The sequence below is a fragment of the Microtus oregoni genome, unplaced genomic scaffold (assembly GCF_018167655.1).
Source record: "Microtus oregoni isolate MIOR12 unplaced genomic scaffold, Mior012 000108F_ref0000382, whole genome shotgun sequence".
Lineage (NCBI taxonomy): Eukaryota > Metazoa > Chordata > Mammalia > Rodentia > Cricetidae > Microtus > Microtus oregoni.
In genome coordinates this window covers 692,401-703,604 of record NW_024544726.1, presented here as the reverse complement: position 1 = coordinate 703,604, position 11,204 = coordinate 692,401, and the positions used below count along the sequence as shown (strand labels likewise).

General features: G+C 43.7%; 1 pseudogene; it reads right to left on the bottom strand.

The window, feature by feature from the left end:
• Window positions 1-2,440: 2,440 nt before the first annotated feature.
• Window positions 2,441-2,986, bottom strand: LOC121443494 (annotated as a pseudogene).
• Between the last annotated feature and the right edge of the window lie 8,218 nt (window positions 2,987-11,204).

The window sequence follows — 11,204 nt, the reverse complement described above, 5'->3', positions numbered from 1 at the left end:
GGAGAGGGAGACTGTATTCGGCATGTATTTTGACTGTAGAACCCAAATGAATGTAAATGTGCCTGCAGCGTGGTTATTTCATTTCCTGGTCGCTGTTTGATTTTCAGTCTTATGTTTTCTTTCTTCCTTCATTTGTTCTCCCTTCTCAAGTTACTTGGGAAGACTTCAAGAGTAAAACAAGATTTTGTACTTATTTTGCAACTTTGCCAAAGCAAAAAACCAAACAAACTAATGAAATATCTCCTCCCTTCTAGTCTGGGGTACAAAACATGAAATCTTGATTCACTAACCCATGAAGACCTGGTTTCTAAATGTAGAAAGTTTAGGAGCTGAACTTTTCATTCTACACCCGTGTCTAGTCAGTTTGTCCTTATCAATCCAACACACAGTTATCAAGAGTCAACCCTGTGCCAGACATTGAAGTAGATAAAAATATAAAAAGTGGTGAAGTCATATCTTACTGCTTTTATCTTCCACTCTGACAAACCAAAGGTATTGTTCAGAAAACAATTGATGTTCACCACAGCATTGATACCCAACCACTAGTAGAGAGGACCTACCAAATAAGGCATAGAACATCTGTACTGTGTACTATGCCACATAACAGGTAGAAAGAATAATCCCATGCTACCTTACAATAATGTGAATTGCCTATAAAACATCTAAAGTCAAAAAAACAACTGAGAGGGTGGGATGGAACTCAGTGGTAGGGCACTTTCTTGCCCAGCATACATGTTGCCTTGAATTAGATCCCCGCTCCACTGCCAAAAGCAAATAAATAGAAAAGCAAAGTTTTTAATAGCACCTAGCATGCTACAGTGCTGTTTGTATAATAACTGAGGTCTGGAAAGTCTGTCTGCTGTGTTACGTCAATGAGAGGATTTGGGGCTGCGGAGTAGTCAGAAGAAATTTAGCTTTTGTATTTTGTATATTCTTTTTATAATAAATATGTATTATGTATTTTGAAACTTCTTACTACAGTTGTTAATTTTGAAACAAGACACATGAGTAACATATCTTATTGCAAGCCTTCGGTGTCAGATTCCATGTAATTTGTTGTAGCCTCCTTTTTATGTCTCCACCTCCAGGGGTGCTTCCAAATCCTAGCACCAGGGCAAGAAGCCCAGGAAAGGCATTGCCTTCTGTCTTGGCTGCCTTCATCTCCCTGTGAAAGGGACTTCCTACAAACAAGACTAATGCTTGGATGCTGCATGAGATGAACTTTTCCTGTCTTAGCCAAGAGCTGATGGCGTCAGAACCTGGCAGAAGTGTTTCTAATTCCTTTGCATTTGCAGACTTTGTCAGAAGCAGGTTCAGCACTTCTGAACATGTGTATTGGGTCCCCCAGAAACCACCTCCTATATTCAGCAGAATCCTGAGCAGGGCAAGTTGTGGATCGAACAAGCCTGCCTCTGTGGTGAAATCTCACCCCCAGCCTCATCTTCCATCTTTCCAAGCTCTCTGGTTTTAGAAATCGTTGGCACCCAGTGAATTCTAGAGGGTACTCTGAGCACACTGTAGCTGACCAGTGACACTCGCCCCCCATCCCTAGCTAGTTTCCAATTCCCAGGTTAGGCCTAATCAATTTGTAAACTGCTGTGATTTTCTATTTCAAAGGATAAATGGAAAGTATTTCTGAGTGCTTACCTAAAACTCTAGACTGATAGCCACCATTCTGACAATCATCTTCATAGCAGCTCATATAATTGTTCTAGGCCACCAAGAGACACTAGACTAAAATCTAAGCTGGAATTTCACTATATTTATTTAAACCTACTTCTGAATGGTTTCCTCTACAAAAATAGTGTCCTCTCTTTGGCGTTAGGGATTTGCCACTACCAAATTTTAATAAGTCATCTGTGACACCATCACCCTTGTTTGCCCAGGGCACCCAAAAGCCTGCTAACCTAGAGAGGTTTGGTTTGGTTTGGTTTTAGCAAAGCTATGAGTAGATGATTTTGTTTTCCTCCTGTCTTCCTCCCTTGTCTAACCCTGACTACCTGGGAAACTTTTTCCCTTCCATTTCACAAAACAGGCAACAATCAAGATCAATTTGATGCTTTTTTTTTAAATTAACAAAACTGCAGGTTTAAATCAGGTTTACACTGTTTTAGAGTCCAAACGAAAGCTTTCCTTTTTCTTTTTTCTTTTCTTTTTCTTTTTTCTTTTTTTGTTTTTCGAGACAGGGTTTCTCTGTAGCTTTGGAGCCTGTCCTGGAACTAGCTCTTGTAGGCCAGGCTGGCCTCAAACTCACAGAGATCTGCCTGCCTCTGCCTCCTGGGTGCTGAGATGAAAGGCGTGCGCCACCACTACTCTCCTTGGCCTTTCTTTTGGAGGAATAGAATCTAGTGCTTGCAAACAGCAAACTCTGGGTCAGGCTACCCCCCACCCCCAGTCATCAAGCTTTGGCAGGGGGGTTGCTGGCCTTGACCCCCCCAGGTCAAGGTACCATCAGGTACCAGCTGGCCTGCATGCTCTGCACCACCACGTTGGTGAAATGGCGGGCCATCAGCAGATAATTTCGAGGCTGGACCCAGTAGGCAAAGCGCATGAAAGCCATGGAGTAGAAGCCATGAGGGCTGTTGTCATGCGGCCACCGACAATAGCGGGTGGCACCTTCATATCCCTGAAGGCAACCATTGGAAGGCCCCAGTTGGCCACAGGACCCCAGAAGTGGGTGCTAGTTATGTAATCCTGGAACTCCTTGGTCTTCACATATTCTCGAGTTTTCTGCACTAGTGCTGCCACACCTGCCATGGACGCTTCAGACGGAGGAATGCCAATGACGGTCAAGCTGCCAGCCAACAATGGAGCACCCAATGCCGACCTCGTTGCTGACCCTGATGAAGCAACAGCCAGCAGCAGCTTTTGTGCCTCTGCCATAAAGTACGCAGGGTCCCACAGGGTCCACGTGCTGCTCACACACTGCTGCCATGCTCAGCTGATGCGGGTCTATTGGCCTGGAAGGACCTGGCTGCCTGTAGCCCGTCCATCTTCCCATACCTGAACCCACACAGACAGGGCACTGAGGTCTCTACGAGCTACCTAGCCCACTCTCCCCAACTTGTTTCCTCTGGCCTATAACTCCATGGCAATTCAGTTTCTCAACCAGGTACAGAAATTCAGTCTTCAGTAATTTGAAGACATAGTATCATTTTACCCCTAAATATTTTAGCATCTGTCTTTTAGGAACAAAGGTATTTGTCTGCCTAGCTACAATGCCATTATCCACTGATAAATATGCAGGTCTGTATACAGCACTGTTAGCTGGTAGTCAGTACATAGTTACTGTTAGAGCTTGATGGCTGCCTTTGTTTCTGTTTCTCTCATTCTTGTTAGAAAGAACAAATTCAAAAGCCAGTCAGAGTTCACATTTGATTTATACCTGGGCTTAATCTCCTTTAATCTAGGACAGTTTCCCACCCACTCCTTTTTGTCTTGTGTAGAAACATTGATATTATTAAAGAGTCTAAACTACTGACTTCTCAGAATGTCCTTAATTTGAATTTGAATTTGTGGGCTTTTTCATAACTCATTATTCTTGTTTTTATAAAACAAGAGCACCAATTATATTGTCTTTAGTACATTATTAGGAAGGCACTTGGTGTCACTGTGCTCCATCATTGTGGAACCTGGGTACTTGATTACAGAGTTGTCTAACAATTTCTCCATTATAAAGGTTTTTCCCCCTTCATTAATCAACAGATAATCTTAGGATGCACTTTGATAGTATATGGGCACCCTATTCTCCAACAACTTTCCGTAATAAATTTTTGTCTGTTAATGAAAAATCTTTAAAAGACTTACTTTATTTTATGCACATGTGTATATGTATATTTATGTGCCTATTGTGTAATGGACCTGTGGAGACCAGAAGAGGGTTTCTGATCCCCTGGAGCTGGAGTTATGGGTATTTGGGAACTAAATTGAGGTCCTCTGGAAGAGTGGCAGGCACTCTTAACCACTGAACCACCTCTCCAGTCCCACTGAAAATGACAAACTTTGTGGCTATTTTCCCAATGATTTTACTTTGTATAGTTAAAAAAGGGCAATTGTTGGGCTAGAGAGATGGCTCAGTGGTTAAGAACACTTGTTACTCTTGCAGAGGACTCAGGTCCAATTCCCAGCACCCACATGGCTTTTTGTAACCTTCTGTAATTCCTGTTCCAGGGGATCTGAAACCCTCTGGCCTTCAAGGACATAAGGCACATACATGTTGCACATATATGCATGTAGGTAAGATACTCATACATATAAACATAAAATACATCCTAATTTTTATAAATAGCAATTGTTGAAAAGTAATTGCATATGCATTAAAATACTAATACCTTCTGTGGTGATTTACAAACAAGGAACCTTTAAAATGAATGTTTTTTGTGTAAGCACCCAGCATTGTTCTTTAAAAGGGAAGGACATATAACCTGTTTTTCCAGAAGGCTGGGAATTATAGGTGATCAATAGCCTGGTGATCTGCATTATTTGTTGGGCCAGGCCTCTCTCACAACTAGGACCAGAGATGGCTAATACCCAGGTGACCTCTATGCTATCTGTATGACCGAGACCAGGCCAGATCCTTTCCCTAGTCCCTTAAGCTAGTATAGGTAGCCTGCCTATCTCTAGAACCCATTTTCTTGGAAGAAATGACATGTACATTGAGCTGAGTTTTGGTTATGCCTTCTTGTGCAATGGGGATTGTCTTATCCCAGGATATTTTTTCCAAATTATAATATGTTTAAATATGCTGGCAATAAACCTGGCCTCTGTTTATCTAGGTTGACAAGTCAGCCTAAACCTAGTTTTCATTCTCACCTCTTCACAGTTCATCTTCCTATGTTCTGTGATACCTGCAAGAACCCTTCCAGTGTATATTTACATCTCCACTACTATAGTGATAAGAGCAGCAGCGGGGCTGCATCCCCAGCACCCCAGCTGCCTGCTAGCTTATGCCCGAAATAACAACACACAAACTGTATTCATTTAAACACTGCTTGGCCCATTTCTATCTAGCCTCTTCTAGGCTAATTCTCACCTATTAATTTAGCCCATCTCTAATCATCTGTGTTGCACCCCAAGGTGCACTCACCGGGAAGATTCTAGCCTACGTCCATCCTGGGTTGGAGCTGAATCGCCTCTGCCCAGGAGAGCGGAGCATGGCGTCTCTATCTGAGGCGTCTTACCTCACTTCCTCTTCCTCCCAGCATTCTGTTCTGTTTACTCCACCCACCTATGTTCTAAGCTATGAGCCCAAGCAGTTTGTTTATTATTTAACCAATGAAATCGACAGAATGATATATGACACTCCCACATCACACTACTTTATAAATATAGTTCAAACAGATAGTATAGCCAGACAGAGTGATAGACACCTGCACTTGAAAGGCTAAGTATATTAGGGTTCGCTAAGGGAAAAGAAATGATAGAATGAATATATATTAAAAGGGGATTTATTAGACTGGCTTACAGAACGTGACAGCATTGGTTGTCTCATGACTCAGCAGTCTCAGTTTGGTGCTGCAGGCCTGGAGGATTCCTGGAGAGCTGCTGGTTCTTAGTCTATACTGGAACCCTCAAGAAATTGGATTTAATCCAGCAGCAACAGGATAGTCAAACTTGCCAGCAAGAGTAAGGGCAAACAAGCAAAAGTTTCCTTTTTTCATGGCCTTTTATGTGGGCTCCCACTGGAAGGTGGCCTGTCATGGGACTCAACCAAGCAACATCAACATGAATACCCTTCAAAGAAAAATGATGGGAGGAACAACACAAAGAGTCATAGCTTATCCTAGTCTTGCGACTTCTTCTGAAGTTCTTGGTCACAGGGCCTTTGGAATCCTGCTTGACATGAGTGACCACAAGCCAACCCACTTGCAAATGAGTGCTTTCAGTTCTTTTTAAGTTTTTATTTTGAAATAATTTCAAACTCATAGGAAAGTTGGAATACTCTTTACAGTCCCAAGAAAGAAAAAAAGAAAGAAAGCCCCTTATATATCCTTTATCTAGATTCACAGTGAGAGTCAATCTTTCCTTTCTGCCCCTAGAACACTATGTAACTGAGGATGGCCTTAAACTGCTGATCCTCTGCTTTCACCTTTGGAGAGGTAGAGTTATAGGCATGTGTTACCATGCCTGGATCTAAGAGTCTTTCGTTCTGTTTGTTGTTTCTTTCTCTTTCTTCGTTTCTTCCTTTCTCCGAGAGTATTTAACTCTGGTGTATATTTCCTGGCATGTAGGCATCCACATACTTTCTTTTACAACAGCCTTAAAATCAAGACATGTACCATCAAAACTAGTATACAATCCATAATCAAATTTTGCCAATTGTCATTGTAATATCCCATAGGACAATATTTGTTTATTTATTATTTTTGGCTTTTCAGAACAGGGTTTCTCTGTAGCTTTGGAGCCTGTCCTGGAACTCATTTGTGTAGACCAGGCTGCCCTCAAACTCCCACTGCTGGGATTAAAGGCATGCACTACCACCCGACAAGGACTTATTTTTATTGACTGTGTCCTTGAAGATTCAATTCAAGCCTAAAGTTTAGTGGAATGTCCCTCAGTTTGTTTCCTTATGCCCATCTCTATGGTCTGAATATGGATGTATTCTTGGAAAAATTTCATAGCTTGGGGTGGACACGGTGTTGCACACCTTTAATCCCAGCACCTGTGAGACAAAGGCAGATGGATCTTTATGAGTTTGAGGTCATCCAGGAATATACAATGAGACCCTGTCTCAAAAATATTCATACTGGAACCTAACTCCCAAGATGTCAGTTCCAAGTGGGGCCTACCAGGCCTCGTAGTGTGCCCTTTAATCTAGCATTTGGGAAGTAGAGGCAGGAGGACCAAGATTTTAAAGTCATTCTTAGCTATATATTAAACAAGATTCTCTAGTAGAATAGAACCGAGAGATTGGGGAGGATTATAAAGGGAATTTATTAAATTGGCTTACATGATATGTGTTTGGGTGGAAGCTTCACCTTAGCCCCTGGCATCCATTTATCCAAAGAGTCTGGATGTTTAGTTGAAAGCACCACCTCAGCCCTTGGCGCCCATATATCCATATGTTTGGGTGGAAGTTCCATCCCAACGCTCTTCCCCTGGGAGTTGCTTCAGTCCAGACTCCATGTCTGAGAAGGCCTGCCAAATAGTAACCCCTCCCCAGAGATGCTCAAGACTGCTGCCACAGAGTATTTAAACTGCCCCCAGAGAACAAACACGTGGTTTTCTGGTCTTCCTTTCCCATCTCTTTGTGGGGCAGGAAGGCCACCCAGGAGCAATGGTATTCATTAAACCTGGACTTTTTCTAATTCAGTTTGATTTGGTCTGATTCAGATTATTGAATCAGCAGAGAGGTTTATTGGGGCACAAAAACCTTTCATCTGGAGGTCCCACCGAGAAGGCTGTTTTTCCCATCGACACGGGGCCACAGGTTGGGAAAACACCCTCCCTCGTACCTGCTCTCTGTCAGGCTAAAATCGGCTTCCTCTGGGTAAGTTCCAATTTCCAAGTCATTGCCTTTAGAGGCCCAGGGCAGCATACGATTTCCAGGCTGTCCTGTGGAAGACATGGTCATACAGGTGCCCAACCTGACTGGGACAAGGGCCTGCCTTGTCCCTATGGGATTCCTTTATTAGATGTCCTGTTAAGGGTATTTCTCATACCCCTCTGATTTTGACCCAAAATCTACCACAGTGAATGCATTGCGTTAGGCATTGGGTTTGGCATAGACTTGCAAAATGGGTACCTAGAATTCGAGGCCTAATTCTCAAACGCCCTTGGGCTGCCTTTTACAAAATCTTTTTAAATTGGCGCTATCTGACACCATATGTCCTTAATGCCTCAAATTTTTACCAGTATGTAAACAAGTAAATAAGCCCCCATATGCCCATGGTTTCTGGATGCTGTGCTCCCCCTCCCCAAACTCCTTCCCTGCTTCTCACTGCTTGCTGTTTGTCTGCATTCCTGGCATGTGACCTGGTCATCCTGGGATCCTCCTGTTCCCCCTGCCCTCCCACTCAGAGCTGCATAGGTGTTCCATTCTTAGTTTCTGTTCCCCCTTACAGCATCTGTTGATCTGGCCCTCAGTGGGACCACCTGTGTGCTTTCTGGCTTCTGCAGCCTACACCAGGATTTTAAGTTGGTCAGCTGACAGTTTCCTGGAAAAAGTTATGTCTGTCTGTTAATATATATATGTATAAATAATGTGGCCACAGTATTCTTGTTTTATGTCTGTGTGTGTATGTTTGTTTTAAAATCTGTAAAACTTATAACTCCAGATTACAACAGCTCTGGAAAAAATACAAATGTGGATAGCTGCCCTTTTGGTTGAGGTCAAAGTAAAAACCTCAGCGCCATCTTTGGTAAGAGTACCCACGGGTGCTGGCTCTACCAAGGAGATAATCTGCCGCCAATATGTTTTGACTTAATAAAATATTCCTTCTAATCTTCTTGCCTTCACTGGCACTGATAAGCTATAACTGATTGGGTAAGCTATATGTCTAAATTTAACTTACATGTCTAATTTATATATACCTAGCAGGTAATGGTACCCTGATGCTCAAGTGCCTATACAGATCTGAGAGTATGGGATTTAACAAAAGATCTTATGACAGAGAGACATGCTAGCTCCTGTAGATGCATGGTTGCAGAAGACCTTCTACTTAGAGGCTTGCCTTTGAATATGGCAAAGCCATCCACACAGCAGAAAGCTGCTTTTACCTCTTCAGCTTCCTGGACACTACACCAAGGGATCAATCGTCTCACCCTGCCAAGACAGGTAGACTGAACCCCCGCACAGGAAAATCTTCAGGCCTCCTGGGATCAGCAGTTAAAGGCAATTACTGGTGTTCGCCAAAAACTATGGAGAGACTTGGGATTGTCTGGGTAGCTAAAAAAGCTGTCTCACTTCTGCTCCTTTATTTATCCCTCCCAAATCTGTCTGAGGGTGTTTGATGACTTAGGGTACTGGTAGTTCATCACTTTATTTGCTAAGTTTCCTGTAAGACAATACAGGCTTCATAGTCCAGGTTAACAGGTTTTAGGTGTATCTTCAGAGTTTCCAATTCCCTTTAATTGTCTTCTAAAATGTTCATGCCTTTTAACCTAAAGCCATAGCCTTTTGCTATGACACCAAGGCGTAAATCTGTTCCGGTTGTCTTACAGATACCTGCAGGTTCCTTAAAAAAAAAAAAAAAGTCCCGCCGGGCAGTGGTGGCGCACGCCTGTAATCCCAGCACTCGGGAGGCAGAGGCAGGCGGATCTCTGTGAGTTCGAGACCAGCCTGGTCTACAGAGCTAGTTCCAGGACAGGCTCCAAAACCACAGAGAAACCTTGTCTCGAAAAAAACAACAAAAAAAAAGTCCTGCTGTATCAAGAAATCTGGTCTGATAAAAACAATCTCCAGATTCTATTTTAACTCCGCCCATTTTCAAGCATATTTTTCAGGCCACTCCTGCTGTCTGGGTCAAGACCAGCTTACAGAGGGCCTTCTAGGTAATGCCAGAACCTGCACTAGCTCCTGGAACTTCAGCATTAGTACCACCTCTCCTGGCTCAAATGGACACCTACCCAACAACTAAAATCTGGTTTTAAAGGGCGTATCTGCTCTCGTCTCACTCATTCACCCAAGCCTCCCCTGTACAACCAGGGCACTTCTCTGAACTCTTCCCATGGCTAGCCCCATTCATAGGGCACTTCTCTGAACTCTTCCCATGGCTAGCCCCATTCATAGGGCACTTCTCTGAACTCTTCCCATGGCTAGCCCCATTCATAGGGCCGATAATAACAATATATCTTTTCTCCTAGCCACCTGCCTTCTCATCTCCCTCAAGGAACAGATGCCTGAGGTCTCCAGGATGGCAGTTAACCAGATGTTTCTCTAGTCACACCTCCTGCTGAGTGTGAACCCACCAACTCCCAACTCTCCCCACTCCCACGTCGTCCCATGCCTGCAGGAAGTAGCCAGACTTGGGCCAGCACCCCTATACCCAAAGAGTCTGGGATGTTTGGGTGGAAGCTTCACCTCAGCCCCTGGTATTCATATATCCAAAGAGTCTGGGAGTTGTCTCAGTCCAGAGTCCACCTCCAAGAAAGCCTGCCAAACATTGACCCCTCCCCAGAGATGCTCCAGACTACTCCCACAGTGTATTTAAACTGCCTCCCCAGAGAACAAACTCATGATTTTCCAGTCTTTCTTCCCCTGCTCCTCTCTGGGAGACTGGAAGGCCACACAGGAGAAATGGTATCCATTAAACCTGGACTTTCTCTAATTCAGTTTGATTTGGTCTGTTTTTGATTATTGCATTGGCGGTGAGATTTATTGGGACACAGAAACTTTTCAGTATAGTCTGGGTTGTCCAGCAGTGGCTGTGTTCACACAGGAGAGAGTCTAGGAACCCGGTAGCTGCTCCATGCAGGAAGCTAGACGACTAAACAGCTCCAGTCTGGCCTGGAGCATACCCTGAGTTTCCGGTCTTCAGTTCACGTCAGAAGGCTGAAGAAACTAGGCTCTGCTATCACTGGCGGGTGGTGGCAGGGTGGCGGTTCTGTCGGCAGCAGCACTCAGCAGCAAAGGTGAGCAGGCAAAACGCCAAAGATTTTTTTCCTCCGACCTCTTTCTGTCTGGGCCACTGGAAAGTGCTGCCCGTGTTGAGGGTGGGTCCTTCCACTTCCGCTAACCTAATCAAAATTGCTCACAGGCCTGCCAGAGGCTTGGCTCATGGGGAATTCTTAGGAGAGAAACCTAGCCAAATGCTGAATTTCCCAAATGCTTAAATTTTAGACCTCCTGGCTTCCAGAACTGCGAGGAATATATTTCTGTTATTTAAAAATTACCCAGGCTAAGGAATTTCATTAGAGCATCTCAAACTGACTGTGACAGCTATCTTGAGGGTGTTCATTTTTGGCAGGCACACAATAGAAGAGATGTTGTACCTCCAGGGCATTGTATTAGGAAGCACGCCGTCTCTGGCTCTTTATGATGTTAAGGTTGTGGTTGCCAGCTTTCTCCCCTGGAAAGTCAGGGGTTCCCCCTTTGCAATTAATAAGTAATTTGTGGGAAGATACTTTGAGACATTGTAAATGTCTCCTCATTAAATATTTAACCCTTGAGTGCTACCATCTCTTGATGAGTCTTCCTAGAATCAAGCATTATAATGACATTTCACTTTCTAAGAGTTTTCCTCTCCTAATTTTAGACATTAAAC